At 45.6% G+C, this 16,313-nt stretch overlaps 1 protein-coding gene across 22 annotated transcripts in view; it reads left to right on the top strand.

Annotated features, from left to right (window-relative positions):
* ASTN2 (astrotactin 2) overlaps nucleotides 1-16,313 on the top strand; it is a 1,502,867-nt gene that overhangs the window by 1,267,690 nt on the left and 218,864 nt on the right. The gene's annotated exons all lie outside the window — the stretch shown is intronic.

Genomic DNA, 16,313 nt, shown 5'->3' with positions numbered 1-16,313 from the left:
GAATAATTGAGTTGTCTGGGAATAGCTCCGGTTTATGGCTGTGAAAACAACAGTCTTTAAGGAAGTGCATTAAATCAATAGAAGTCTCATTGTGCTACCCTATAAATAAGGTGACACATCATTAAGCAGGGCAGTAAGCTTCCGGACTTTGAAGTAATACAATTAGGTTATGTTTATAAAAACCTTCGCTCACTGTGGCCACTGAACCAATTTGCCTCGTCCGGCATTTGGGGCCTGGGATGCTGCGTTAATGCTGAATCCCACCCCATCTCCACCCTCGGCTGCTTCCAGGCCTTGGACTTTTTCACTCCAGAAAATGCTATTTCTTATATACAATGGATGCATGGAATCTATGGCAAGTAAGATGGGGACGAGGGCAGACAGAATGCTGAAACAGCATCTGGGGACCCCCTTCAAGACTCAGAGAACCTTCAAGTTTTCCACAAACTTGCTGGGTGGACTCGGTACAGAAGCTTTTCCTTCTGGGCTTCCAGGGCAAAGGCACCTTTCTTTCTTCCCTTGTCCGTGCTCGCTCCCAGAAGAGCATAGGGATACACTGAGGCCGGCTGATCTGTGTGTGTTTCTTCCTCTCTGTCTCTACCTGATGTGACCACCTGGATGGTACATCAAACACTGTAGTTTTACTTTTAAATTTGCAAGTGACGCTGGGGAGGAGGTGGATGAGAAGCTGGAAATTTGCCCACGAAGGACAGAAAGGACTCTGGACTCAGAGATAGTTGGTGTGTGTCCCTTCTCTCCCCAGCCACCTGTGTATCACTGACATCTATATGTCAACTGTGTGTCATTGACATCTGTGAAACCAGGGTTCACTGGGGACCAGGTCAGGATGAATCTGGGTTTGGAAGCTGATCACTCTTGGGGCAGAGCTTGTGGGAAGAAGACGGATTAGAACAGTGTCGAAGTGGGACAGACAGGATTTCAAGTCCCGATACCTCTTCTTACATCCCTGCCAGGAAGCCTCAGGCAAAGTAACTTCTAAGTTTCAGTCTCCTTGTTTGGTAAGTGAGGGATAGTAATTTCCTTACAAGGCTTTTGGGAGAATGAAATGAGATAATGCAGGTAAGACACATCGCATGCAATACATACATAAAAAACAGTTGCTTAATGTGAAGTTACGTTATGGACATCAGCTGAGCATTGTAGTCCTGGCCACAGCTCTTGCTGATGTGTGGCCACAGCCCTCATTTCTCCCTGAAAAGCACCTGTGTCACTAGTCCCTGCAAATATCCTTTCAGCCCAGCAAGGGTAGAGGGTGGAGTGCTCCAGAATTCTTTGAAATCTATGTTTAGACCCAGATGGTGGTTTCTTCTTGGTAGGAAACGCCAAGGCTGAAAGAGCAGGCTGTGAAGAGACCAAACAGGGTGTGGATAAGAACCACGGACATTGTACAGCCCTTCACAGTTTACACACAGCCTTCCTTCAGTCCTCCCACCTACCCCTTGAGGCAGAGAAGGCGCGAATACTCACCCTTTATCTTAGAGAAGGGAAATCTGAACTTAAAAGAGATTGTCGGCATACCAGGGGCACACAGTTTGCTACTGAATGAGCTGGTGTTTAAATTCCAACCTGAGCCCACATCCAGTGTCCCCAGACATTAGAAACAAACGTCCCAGCCTTTCCAGGTTCACTAATCATGGGGCTCTGGCCACTGTTGTGATCCAGCCACTAGAAGTCATGGAAAGTCAAGGGAGTTGGGGTGAATGTGCCTGATTAAAATATCTCCCACGAGTCATTCATTAACCTCTGGTTCACCGGTTCTTCCTAAGCGCTTCTTCCCAGCAGACCTCGTGCCACATGCTGGGGCATTGCGGTAGGCAAGACATGGGTGCTGTCCTCACGTGGGTCCAGCCTGTATTAGCCTTCCAACATTTTGTCATTCTTGTGATAGACTTTTTTTTTTTTTTTTAATCTACTGATAGACGGCTGGAGAAAGGCAGGTGGCTGGGCATGTGGTGGGGAACCCAGTCACTGTCATACGATGGCCCATAACTTGTTTCATGTACCAGTTCTGATTCGCTGGGGAGTGGCTTTTCTAGACCAGTATGTGAAGGTCACTGGGATCACTGGGAAAGAACGCTGAGATCAATGAACAATATCTGCTGTTTGCAGAAAGGGAGAGTGGTTGTCCATACCTTTGTATTGTTTCCCTGTAATAGGGCAAAATGAAAGCTTGAACAACAGACCCAGCTTCAGATGATGATTCCAGAGAGGCACTGGGCATGCCAACAAGAACTAGAAAGATCCAGGCAGGGAGGCGGGGTTTCCTATCACCAAGTGGATATTATGGGCATTCCACCAGTCCAGAAGGGACTGGAGCACTGGACAGGTCAATTAGATGGTACCAGCCAAAGCCAGGAAGAGCTGGACCTTAGAAGGCAACTAGAATAGCTTAAGTCATCCCCAGAAACTCCAGCCCAGGTATGATTAGCTTGGAAGCTGTTCAGCCTGTCAGGTTCCTTTAACCATCACCTCTGCTCCCAGGCCGTGCTCCAAGCACCACGTCAAGTTTTTAGTTTCTTGCCGCAGCTTAATATTTTCACTATATGCTACTGTTTTCCTGATGCACCTATATTTTGAAAAGCTACTTTCCTCCTAATCGGGGCTTCACTTCACTCTTTGACTTAATATTCACACATTCTTCCTAGCCATGACCTCAGTGCATGAGTCTTATATCATGATTAAGACTCCCTGTATAAAGTTACCCTTCTTCTGGCTATCTTGGATAAAGACTTCCTCATTTGCAGACAAAACACAGGTTTTGCAGTCGATGGACCTTGGTTCAGATCCCAGCTTCCCTCTTACAAGCTGTGTGATCTTGGGCAAATCGGTTCACGCTCTAAGATCTACTTTCCCATATGCAAGATACGGGATCCAATGACAGCATAGACAATCAATGATGGACTTATTTATCTACCACTGAGCCAGGCATCTAATTACTATCTTGATCCAATCCACTCCCTCCACCCACGGCTGCCGCATACACTCGGGTAACCGTGATCCCAGATGTGTGTGTGTAGGTACACACGTGTATATGTTGGGGCGGGGGGGAGGTATGGCTGCTACTTTACTCCGCTCTCTTGTCAGTTGACTCAGCAGTAAGGACAGGGGTAGACTGGACTCAGGTGGAGAGGGACTGCTGGGGTGGAGCCAGTGAGGGAGGGAGCCGTGGAGCTCTACTAGGGAGGTGTCTGTGACACCTGCACTTCTGTTATCCCTTGTCATTCTCTATTCAGAGGGGATAGTGATGAATGCAGACATTATGAGTCCGATAGGTTTCCTGAATTTTCAGTGGCTTCTTTTTCACGGAGAAAGTGACTGTGGAAGGTAAAGGATGTGTGCATGTAAAGGAATTGTTCATTCTCTGTGTGTGTGAGAGAGAGACAGAGACAGGGACAGAGAGAGATAGAGACAGAGAGAGATTGACTGAGGGAAATAGGAGGAGACAGAAAAACAAAGAGAGATAGACACAGGGAAACCAAAATCCACAAAGAGAAATGAAGAAACAAAAAGTGTAGAAGAGAAAGTGTATGCGATTAATATGTCTTTTCCAAGTTTAGAGACTCGGTGACCCTGATGAAAGGACATTCTCCATGTGAAGGTTGAACTGCTCTTGAGTTTAGATTGGGAGAGCCTATAACATAGAGATGTCCCCACAGATAAATGCCTGTTGCCACCTTTAAGAGATGTTTTATCTCTATTTTAATTTCCCAAGACTGTCCAAAGGAATGAACTTCTGCATTTCCATTTGAATTACGATGCCCTTTTGAATGTCACCTGAAACATTCCTAGATTACTCTTTAAAGGAATTCTGGCTGTTTGAAAGGCACCTCAGGGGTTGGGGAGGGGGGAGGAGAAGGGAAAGATGTAGTCAAGTGTCACCTCCTTTTGTGAGGACAGGTGTAGCCCAGGGGCTGATGTGAGCTGGAGAACTCTCCTGGGCTTTCTGTTTCCTGAGGGAACTTGCTTCAGAGATGCCAACCGGACATGAAAGGAGTCAGTCTCAGAGCTGAGACCTGCATGGGTACTGGTCTGCTTCCCTGGTGAAATCATCTGGGGGCAGTTTTCATTAGCATTTGATGACGCTGACCACTTCCTGCTTGAGGCACTGTCTACGTTTGCTTCCGCGGTACCAGATCTTCCTGGTTGCCCACCTTCCTTCCTGACTTTTCCTTTTCTGTCTCCTTTGCTGGCTTATTCTCCTCTGCCAAACCAGTCAGTATGGTTTTGCAGGACTGCCCTTGTCTCTGTGGGGACTCTCAGCCACGCTGTCTGTTGCCATCCCTACGCTGATGACTCCCATTTTATAGTTCAGCCTTCAGGCTTTCCTCTGATACGTGCTATCCTGGTAGCTCTCTGCCTGCCCAAGCTCTGCCCCACACAGCCTAGAATTTTTCCAGTGTTCTGGTGAAAAGCACCTGTATCTCTTTAGAGGCAGAGCCACAAACCTAGAAATCCTCAACATTCTCCCTCTCCCTCGCTCCCTCCATTTCCAAACCATCCCAAGTCTTATCAATTTTAATTACCAAATAGCTTTTGAAATTGCCCACTTCTTCCCACCTCACTGCTGCCACCATAATGGCTTGTCTGGACTCTAGCGTTGGCCCCCTACCTGGTCTCCCTGCATCCAGTCCTGTCCCACATCAATCCAGCTGCACAGCCCTGAGGACAGTCAGGGTTCTCCAGAGAGAACCAACAGGATAGATGGGTAGATAGATAAAATTCTCTTTATTATATATTCTATGAACATATATATGATATATATTCATATGATATTTATGATATGTATAATATATATGAAAGCTATATATATAATCGGTTCTGTATCTCTAGATGTATGTATGTATATACACACATATCCATACACACACACACACACACACACACACACACACACAGAGAGAGAGAGAGAGAGAGAGAGAGAGAGAGAGGTTTATTATTAGAAATTAGCTCATGTGATTATGGAGGCTGAGAAGGTCCAAGCTAAGATCTCAGCAAACTGGAGACCAAAAGAGCCAGTGGTATGAGATCCAGTTCCAACGCCGGCAGGCTCTAGAACTAAGAAGAACCGATGCTTCTGTTCGAGTCCAAAGGCAGGAAATGATGGACATTCCAGCTCAAATACTCAGGCAGGAGGAACTCCATCTTACTCATGGGAGGGTCAGCCTTTGTTTCTATTCAGGCCTTCAACTGATTGAATGAGGCCCACCACATCAGAAAGAGCCGTCTGCCTTACTCAGTCTGCCGATTATTTTGCCGAAAACACCCTCACAGACACATCCAGAATACTGTTTGGTCAAATATCTGGACACCTCATGGCCCAGTCAAGTCCACATAAAAATGAAGCATCATGGGTTGTCTCTAAAATGGAGATCCCATCATGCCCTTCCTTCCATGAAAACCCCTGGGTGCCTTGTCATGGCCCTGAGGCTAATTTCCAAACTCTTCCCCACAGCCTCAGGGCCTTCTCAGATCTGCTGTGTCCCCAGCAACCTCCTTAGCCCCATCTGTCTCCATGCTCTCTGCCTTCCAGTCACATTGAGCCTCGTACTCCTTAACTATCACTTGGGTTAAAGTCTCAGCCTGGACAAGGTCCCAGTGAGCTGATGGGAGGTGGCTGAGTATCCCTTGCCCGTCCCCTGGCCCCTTGGCCTCCGTGCAGCTGTTTGTAGGACAGGTCTAGCTCTGGGCGGGTGTTTTTTCTTGGCGAGGACAGGAGGACATTAAATACGAGCTGGACACTCTCGAGCCTGCAGTGCGCCAAAGGAGACAGCCAACTTATTTCTCCTCAGAACCATGCAAAAAGACGATACAGGATGTGGTTCATTCAATACGAATAGGCCCACGAGACTGCTGTTTCTACAGATGAAATGACCAAAGAAAAGCATTTGTTCCCCGGTTTAGACTGAGTCCATCTGGAACGGAACACCCTAGTATTTTTCCTATTGGCGCGTCCCAAGGATAATAATCCTCCGCTTGTGCTCAGCACAGCGCACCTCACAAAGCACCTCCACATACATTATTTCATCCAATTTCCTCCTCACAACCAGCCTGTAAGGTGGGCATCGTTATCTGCATTTCACGCTTGAGGAAACCGAGGCTCAGACGGGGGAGATGATTTACGGGAGTTCACCCCAGGGAACTTGGCAGACCAGGGGTTTGAACTCAGGCCGCTTTCAGCACAAAGACCTTGCTTGTCCACCTCTATCACAGCAGCCTCAGAAACCTCTTCAGATGTTGGCATCAGACCCAGGGGAACTGTTTGCTTTCCTGTTCTGTCTCTCTCATCCACAGTTGAAAGAACTGGGGAAAGCTGAGACTCGGAGTTTAGTCCCTCAGCTCAGGCAGGGGTGGAAGGACTCTCGTTATTCACCCCTCTGCACAACATGCTTCTCTAGCGTAACTTAGGAGCAATGTTATAAGGTAAAGCCAAACCCTAAAACATCAGGGCTGAGAGAGGCCTCAGCAGTCATCTAGCCAGACCTGAGTTTCCCTTATGTGTCAGTTATGATCAAATGGTAGTGAAATGCTGCCTGGAATACTGCACTGAAAGAGATTCTGGGTCAGGACCAGGCTTGGTGGGGTCGAATCGCTTAGCAGTATCTGTCGTGAATGTGAGAGTAAGAAATGGTGAGTCATGTGTAAGGTGTTTTCCATCCCCATCTAGGTTAGCTATTCCCACTCTACAGATGGGAAAGTTGAGGTCAGTTTAGGTAATCCATTAGGACCCGCCACTGCAAAGGGGGAAATTTAATAACCAGCTAGAGGCATAATTTGGTCTTTCTTCACCTGAAAACCTACAGCAAATTCAAAGACTCCTAGTCGCCAAAGCCCCCCACATGCTCATAGATCACGGAGCCATTCATCTGGCAGCGTACCCATTTTCTTATTCCAGAGTTCCTGCACACACAAAAACACATGCACAGGGCTTCCCTGGTGGCGCGGTGGTTGAGAATCCGCCTGCAATGCATGGGACACGGGTTCGTGCCCCGGTCCGGGAAGATCCCACATGCCGCAGAGCGGCTGGGCCCGTGAGCCACGGCCACTGAGCCTGCGCGTCCGGAGCCTGTGCTCCACAACGGGCGAGGCCACAACAGTGAGGCCTGTGTACCGCAAAAAAAAAAAAAACAAAAACAAAAAACACATGCACAAATAACATCATTTCCTGAACCACTGGAGACTGTCCCCATTGTCCTAGCTAGGGGACGCATTCAGAGATCGACACTCCTGATTCTCTTCAGACTGGGGCCAGACCACGCTTGTTCCCCTATCACAGTCCCATTCCCAGGAAGGTCTCACAGGGACTCCGGGAGCAGGATTTTCGACAGGACCCTTCGCTCGCATCAGTCTTGCTCTAAGAATGTGGAATTTCCCTGGAGGTGAATATGGGGCTTTTGCTTTCTTTCTGTCTTCAGCCCCCTTCTGAGAACGAAATGGTCTGGAGGGAACACAGATACCCAGATGGAAGCTTTTGCCTTCCCAGGCCATTATTAGCAGGTGGAACTTTCCACCCTCAGGGCAGCCTCACGCACAGTTTCACACCACAGGGCGCCCTCCCCTGTCTCGCATGTTCCCTTCGTCCCTTCTCAGCCCCCAACTTTCCACAACAGTGCTCTGAGCCCCTAGTGTACTCCAGGGCCTGTGTCCGTGCTGAGGGTGCCATGGTGAATGAGACATGCTCTCTGCTCTCAAACAGCTCACAGGCAAATGGGAAAGATTTTCAGCAGGTGAACAGATGATTACAGCCCTTTGGATACATGCTGTGACAAGGAAGCATAAGGCGTGTGTGTGGGGGGGGCGGTGTAGGGCCAGGGGTGGAGGAGGCAAGGTGGGGAGGTGGGCCCCTAACCACTGGGATGAGCTGGGAATTTCCCTGGAGAAGATTCTAAGCCGAGCCCTGGGGGGTGAGGGCGTTTGCCATCTAGGGAGGTGGAGAGGGATGCGCAGGAGATGCAGGCTGGGTGTGTGGGGCAGCCTGGCAGGTGCTGAGTCCTCCCAGAGCAGTTGGGAGCAATAGTGCCTGAATCCCCTCCGGCATTCCTGAGGGTTGCCATTGGCTTCTTTGTTAGAGCTTTGTAAGTCTTTGCGCCTCTGCCATTGGCTCTGTCCACAGCAGAGAACTCTCACAAATAGGAGAGGCTGAATCTCCAAATGCCTAAAATTAAATGAAAACAGGGGACCGGTATGGGAGGTACCAGAGGAATCGTTGGAAAAACATCTGGACCTTTCAGGTTGTTATGAAGATGATACGAGATCATGTGATTAATCGGCCCATAGTAGGAGCTCAACATGAAATCAGTCATTCTTACCCGCTCCTTATCAGAGGTTACCTTTCAACAAATAACAACATACAAATCAAGCTGTGTGTGAGTCATCCGTCCCATCTGCCAGATGTGAATTAGGGTTTTCTGAGCCTCAGTCCTTTTATCTTTAAAATGGGCCTCATCATGCTTGCCTCACAGTATAGTTATGAGAATTAAAAGAATCAATGGTTGTAAAGTGATTATCGCTGCACCTGACATATAAGAAGTGCTCAGGAAATGCTAGCTAGTATTATTATCATTTATTACTGTGAGACACAATCAAGTTAGTGGTGATGCTTATTACTAAACAAAAAGCAGAATGATGTAGCTCTTTCCAGCCCTGACTACAGCAGCCTAAGATATAAGCCCTCTTCCTGCCAGACCTTCTAACACCATGGCTGTTTGTCTCTTGTTGGTCTGCCAGCTTGTGAATTTTAGTCCTGCCTGAGCCTGGAGGTGGGAATAGAAGGCAGAGTTATCAGAAAGCACAGCCTGGAGCCCAGCGGTGGAGCACAGGGGAGCGTGTTTGCACAGCCAAACACCAAGCTTATAGTGGTCAAGAATGTGTAGGGGTGTGTTGGGGGGAGGGCGGGGGCCGGGTGACAGAGGAGTGGGCAGCAATAACTGACTTGTTTTCTGTTTCTACTATGAAACAATTAATCACACGATCTCACACTGTGTTTGTAAAACCCCTGTGAGGTCCAGGTTATTATCCTTATCTTCTAAATGAGAAAACTCATGTGCTCAAGGTCATGTGGCTTGGTAATAGACAGAGGCAGGATTCTATCCCAGGACTGTCTGACTCCAAACTCCACATACCCTACTGCCCCCCTGTAATAACGAAAGCCAGTGGCACTGAGAACCACTGAGTGGCAGGAGATTCGCTGCCACCTCACATACATGATCTCATTTAATCCTCCAAACAGTCCTCTAAAGCCAGTATCTTTATGCCTGGGAAACTGAGACTCAGCGTGGGTAAGATACATAATCCAGAGGTACATAGGTGGTGAAAGGTACTCTCTCTTGCCGTCTCTTTCTTCCATCCTTTCTCCAGTCCTCTCACCATTTACTTTTTACTATTAATTAACCACAATGGGCACTCCAACAAGTGTGTTCTCCCTGAGAGGCCTTTCTCTTCCTCCGAAGCAATTAGAAGTACTTGGTCACGAAGAGTGAGAAAAGAGGCAGATAGACCAACATGATTCCAGCCTGCATGATGTCGGCCCGCTGGCTCCAGATTCTTGTTTCCTAGCAACAACTTGGCTCTGGGTCAGGGTGAAGGCTTTGAGGCAGGCCTTAGAGGCGGACTTGACCAGTGATCCATTGGGTTGGAGCTGGCCTTGGCTGTCTTCATCTGACACACCAGCTTTGTGCCCCAGGGGTGCCTCCTTAGGGTCCTTGGGATCTGCACTTCTGTCTCCTCCCATTCCACAGGTGTCCAGGGAGATGGAAGACTCCTTTTGGAGCTCTTGGCTCAAGAAGTCCCTAAGGTCTGGGGCACCAGAATCACTGACATTTACAACTGAGAAAATCCTTAATTTAATAACTCTATTAATATAGATAATGAAATGGAGTCCCAGGGAGAATAAGCAACTTGCTCAAAGGAATTATACATTAGTGACAGGATTAGGACTCAAACTAGTTCCTTCTTCTCTCTTCCCCATCAAAGAAAGTGTGTTGAGAGGCCATTCAAGGGACCATGTGTTCAAAGGTACATCTTTTTTGTTTGTTGACAGCTTTATTGAGATATCATTTACATACCACACAATCGAAGGTGTCTTTCTGAGCCTTCTTTGGAAGCACTGGTGACTTTGCACCAAGACAAAGTTTGGGTTGAATTTCCAGAAAGGAACACAACTTTTAATTATTTTATAGCTGAGAAGATTCTCTAAAGAAAGTGAAATCTGAGGGAACCACTCCTCCCAGTTTTCAACCACATCCCGTTTTTCTATTGCAACTAACAGTGATTCAGCGAGGCAGCTGGTGGGAGGAGCAGGTGGCATAATCAGCTGGTGCTAAATATGACCCAGGGTGTTCATGTGTGTCAACATAGGAGCTAAGCTGACCCCCTGCCCTGGTTTTATCCAGCAACTGTTGTGGTGCCTGCTTTGTTTCAGGTACCGCGCTAGATGCTGCCGATGCAGCGGCAAATTAAAAGTCGCTCTACCTTCACAGAGCTCAGTCTAGCCTCAGAGAGGGGTAGGCAACAAGGAAATCATAATGCAATGAGTCAGTGCTACAAGGCAGAAATGCAAAAGGTGGCGTGGACACCTGACTCAAACCGTGTAGTGGACACCTCAGAAGACCCGGAAGAGGTGAGATTTAGGAGACACTGGTGGGTAGGGAGAGGGAAAGTGTTTTAGGTAGCATAAAAGCAAGGACTAAAACGGCCTAGAGAGGGATGGAAGCAGTGGTGAGATAAATCTAGAAAGATAAATAGGTGGGAATAAAATCCCACTGGATATGTAGACCATGTTAAGGAATTTTTCCTTTTACCAGGAGCATTTTAAAGTCATTTAAATGTTGTACGTAACATTATTAGCGGTTACGTTTTAAATCTGACTCTGGCTGGTGTGGGATTGGGCTTGATTTGGGATGGGAGGAAGTGTAGTAGGTAGGATGCTAGATTAGATTTAAGATCAGTTAGGAAGTTGTAACAGTGTTTCAAGAGCTTCAATTTAAGGTTAGTAGGAGCTTAAATTTTCATAGTTATGAGAATGAAGAAAAGAATAAAGGGATGTGAAACATATTAAGCTGCTAGTAGGATGAGAACTTTATGATTGTATAGTGGGAGGTGGGAGGTGAGAGGTGAGGGAAGTGATGAGAAATGGTGCCAAAGTTTCGGGCCTACATGCCCAAGTCGATGGTTGTGTTCCTTAAATGGAACAGTAGCAGAACAGCAGGTATTGGAGAGCTGAGTTGTCTTAAATACGCTGAGTGTAAGTTTTCTAAGGGATATCTTCATTGAACACACCAGCCCACAGTTGGCACGCCAACTGGCAGTATAAAGTGGGCAACTGCATATATACCAGTCAAAAGGAAGAGCTGAAAAATGCAGGTTTGAGACCTAGTTTCATAGGTCATTGAATTCATAGGAAGAAAACATCTCCCAGGATAAAAATAAAGTTCCCCTTTTGAAACTTGTTTCCTTAGGGAGCTGCTTTTCCCCCTACCACACCCAGTATTGTTTCTGATGTTTTATTTAGAGAGGCTTTATCTCATTCAGAGAGAGGCTGTCCAGGCTGCCCATTTTAGGCCACCTTTTACTTGGGTAAGATGTATGGGACATATTTCACCCTATTTGACAGTGTCTAGGTCCATCCACATCTCTACAAATGACCCAACTTCATTCCTTTCTATGGCTGAGTAATATTCCATTGTATATATGTACAACATCTACTTTATCCATTCCTCTGTTGATGGACACTTAAGTTGTTTCCGTGACCTGGCTATTGTCAGTAGTGCTGCAATGAACATTGGGGTGCATGCATCTTTCTGAATTATGGTTTCCCTGGGTATATGCCCAGTAGTGGGATTGCTGAGAACCTACTGTATAGCACAGGGAACTCTACTCAGTGCTCTGTGGTGACCTAAATGGGAAGGAAATCCAAAAAAGAGGGGATGTATGTATATGTATAGCTGATTCACTTTGCTGTACAGCAGAAACTAACACAACATTATAAAGCGACTATTCTCCAATAAAAATTTTAAAAGGTCTACGGGACATTAAGAATAGTCCTGGTACATATTAATTAGGCTGGAGTTAATATCCCCGTTTCATTGAGGAGAAAAACAGGCATATGTGGCAATGGTCACCAGAGCAGAAGAGAAGGATACATACTTTTAGATTGATTTCCTTTATCATTTCCACCTTTCATTTAGCTAACAATTAATTAACCTTTTTGGAGGATCCAGGGTATATGTGCCATTTGTATATGCATTGTACATTTCTTCCAGGGTATTAATCAATGAAAGTTTTATTCTCCTAGATCCAGCCCCAGAGTCATGGATCAGGTGAGGTAACACACATGCCTGCTCCCTCTCTACTCTTTGAGTGTAATATTTTTAATGTAACTTTATTTTTAACATTTTTACAGAGTCATTAAATTTGTCAAACAAGTTTCAGATTCCTGGGGCTGAGAGATTTAGAGAGTTATTATTTTTAAGGGTAAATATTAAATGTCATTTCACAAAAGCACATGGTTTTATTCATGTGGGTGCTCAGAAATTAAAATTATACAGTTTTTTTTTGTTTATCTTATTATGACGTTTTTAATATTCAACTCTAAACATTTGTTGTCACTCTGAAGTAGGGGGATGGACTCCCAGCCATTATTTGGTTCAGATGATGAAACGGATGATGCTACACACACACAAGAGGATTTTAAAAGATTTGTCACCCATGTAATGGAGCCTTCTGGGGAGAGCAAAGATGGCTCTCAAGCAGGTCCAAAAATGGCTTGAGAGAGCAAGGAAAAGAGACTGGCTTGGCTTTTATATAATGGCAAGTGGGGTGGAGTGAGGCTTGCATGGTTTGAACTTCCCTCTGGCACCAGAGGTGGGAGCACTTAGGCTTGCCCAGGTGAGGGGGCCGGTGGGGAAGGGGGAGTAGCGGGGCTTGAAAGCTGGCAGAGAGCAAGCATCAAATATGGAGTCAGAATTTTTTTAACATACAAATTTTTTTTTTTAACATAGGGCAATGGCCCGTCCCTTTTTGTGAGTTATTGTGTGAATGTTTGTATGTCCTCAAAGAGCGTGTCAAATTAACGTCTTTGGAAGAGGGTGTGATCAGTGTGATGGTGTTACCGTGCTCCTGGAAAAAGCTGGTTGCATTAAGATCTTGTCTGTAAAGATTGTGTGTGAAGGCATGGCTGTTGAGGTACCTCATGGGTAGCCAGGTAAAGGGGGATTGTGTCCCTTTGAAGTTGAAGGCAAACTATGTGCGAGAGGCTGTTGAAATAGGCACTGAACATGACATAGTAGCCAAGTCTATGAGTGCAAAGTATTAACCAGTTATTGATTGGATGGAATTTATTATTTCAATAATTGGTATGGAAGCATTAATGGGCGGGGCCTCAGCATTAAGGTGGCAGTAATCCATTGTGAGGTTTCATTCAGGTTTAAGAACAGGGTAGGCTAGGCTGTTAAATAATGAAGCAGTGGGGATAATCACTCTTTTTCTAAATAGGTCTTGTATATGGATTTTAAACCTCAAAGGTTCTGTTTAAAATGGGCCATATTAACTATTTTAACTAATGGGGGAGGGCAGGGTCCATGTGGTCCCATTTTGGTAAGCCAATTGTAAGTACCAAAACTTAATTCAATTTTAATTTATTACTCATTGGGTCAGAGCAGCCATACTCAGTATGGAATATTTCAAGGTAATGAGTGTTATGGCTCTGGGGAATTTAGGCAAGGCATTAGTTCTGATGATTAAGGTGAGGTATACCTATTTGTCTTCCTTACATGTCCTGAAATGTCCTTACTAACTCCCTTAAGATTATAGGGCATACCTTGTTTAAATTTAGGGGAATTCCCACATGTAAATCTAATTTGAGCCCCAGTATTGATTAAAGCCATGGGAATTTGGTAATTAGTGCATTTCAGCAGATGTTAAAAGCTAGTTCAGAGTTTAGGTTGTCGAGGAACAGAAACCAATTAGCAATCTTCGAACTTTTTTGTTTTTTGTATAAATTATTTCAGTAAATTTTGGAATTCTAATTGGGTCAAATTGTGACCTCTATTTGAGTTTTTTGTTTGTTTCCTCCTCCTGTATTCACTGTTTGTTTGTTTTTCTTTTGGTGGTTACTGTATATAGTTTTGTGGTGAGGGGCCGGGGGGAGTCCTCGCTACCCTACTCATAAGTTTCTTCCTCCAGAGTTGCACGTCTGTGTCATCAGGATTAGGGTCTCCCTCATGGCAATAACGTTCATAGGGTTTAAGGATCCTGGGCTTAAACTGAATTTGAATTAACCCCTCAGCTATGCGACAAGGGAACCATGGATGCTCTTCTCTATAACCCTGAAGGTCAGGATCTTTTGTTTTGGCCAACAGTGACAAAGCAGCAGCAAAGACATTTTGTAGAGTCCTAATGAGCCATCTGCTTTTAGAGTGTAGACCACAACGGTCCACACGGTGACTGCTCTTCCTGCACATGAAACACCACCAATAGACCCAGAGATTGCATAAGGTAGCAGTATTTCCCTGAGCACTTTATAGAATGGGGGCAATGCCTGGTTGAGACAACCAACCAGTAGTCATAGGACAAGAGTCATTCCCCTGAAGTCACAGCTTGTGCTGGAATCTAGACACGTGATTCCATCTGAGACACAGATAGATCTGGACCAAGACACATGACGCAGGGCCACTTTGCTCTTGCCCCTTAACGCCAGTTATCGTATCTTCCAACTCAGTTCAGTTAAACTTATAAGAGAGGCACGGTAGGGCTCAGCAAATGCAGCACAGGCTGCACATCTTAAAGCACAAGGTTGCCAGCGGGCAGTGCCTCAAAAAAGCTAGCCAGTTAGCAAACCAAAGCAAGAGAATAGAGAGCCCCTGGGATGGTGGTCGTTGCCTAACACTGCTTATTGTGCCAGTTGTGTGGTTATCCCACAGAGAAGAGGGGGACCCACCCAAAACTTGGTTCAGACGTTGAGACTGATGATGCTATGTGTCCACCAAGTGGGTATGAAAAGATTTCTAACTCACATGATGAGGGTTTCTGGCGAGAGCAATGTGGGCTACGAAGCAGGTCCAGAAAGAGCTTGAGAGCAGGAAAAGGAGGCCACATTGGTTTTTATGGTGGCTTGAAGCTGGGGCTGGGGTGAGGATTCCCATGCAGGGGCTAGGACTTGTGTGGTTGGGACTTCCCACTGGCACTAAAGGTGGAAGTACTTGAACTTTCTTAGCAGCATGTCCAGATATAGGGCAGAAGATAAAGAGAGAATGGTGGGTTTTGAAAGCTGTCAACATCGAACATCAAAAAGGCAGTAAGACTCTAGTACAGAGTTGTGTCGCTGCGATTGCAGAACTCATTGGCTTAGGCTTTTGAGGGGGAGCAACTGGATATTATTTCAGAATTTTATTTTATTATTTTTTTTTTCTGAGACAGTGTCATCAGGCATTCCCAGTAAGGAGGTATGTTAGAATATTGGTGGGGGGGCGGGGGCGGGGAGGTGTACTTTCAAACTACACCATCTTCCTCCACCTTGGTCTCCCTCAGGTCTCCAAGGAGATTCTCATTCATACCCTACCAGTTCCATAAGAATGAAGCCTCCTTGAGCCATGATTACTGATAGGAGTATATGATAAGGCTTAGGACAGGAAAAAGAGAACCGCTTGCATTGTTATTTGAAGGGTCGTGGAGAAGTGGACCACTTTTGACCTTTGAATTGCTTTAATGCCCACTCACTCTTGTGGTTTGAACTTCCTGCTGGTACCAGCTTCTCACTCTTCCCTGGTATGTTGTACCTGTGTTCATGACACTCCCTCTACTTGCAAGGCCCTTCAGGAACCAGATCCTCTCAACTAGAAGCAGTCTTTTCTTAAACACTTGGCACTCTATTTCCATCTTGCACCGTTTATCTTATTCTTTTGTATATTTGTATTATCTTTTACATTCCTTATCTCTCCAGCCAGACTACAAGCTACCTGACTGCAGGGTTCATGATCGAGTCATCTTTGCATTCATTACTCATATAATTACGGCTACTAATAAAAAACAGTAGATGTCATATATGTCTGATGAGTAAGTGAATGAATAAATGAAAGAATGAAATCTAAATCTTAATATTCTGTGAAAATATACAGTGGCATTTTAGTTATAGCTAGGTAAACTGAGTAAATCACCAAAAGAAAATCCTGGTTTTATTTTTATAGGGAAGATATGCATTTGACTTGCAGTCACACAAACTCCTTGTGTTTACACTCAGGATTTCAGTGAGTTACTAAATAATTTTCCTTTGAGGGAAATAAATGTTTTCCTCACCAGTT

This window comes from Stenella coeruleoalba, assembly GCF_951394435.1.
Source record: "Stenella coeruleoalba genome assembly, chromosome: 7".
In the NCBI taxonomy this organism is placed as follows: Eukaryota; Metazoa; Chordata; class Mammalia; order Artiodactyla; family Delphinidae; genus Stenella; species Stenella coeruleoalba.
Note: the sequence above shows the minus strand (reverse complement) of the source record. Positions and strands in the feature narration are given on the sequence as shown.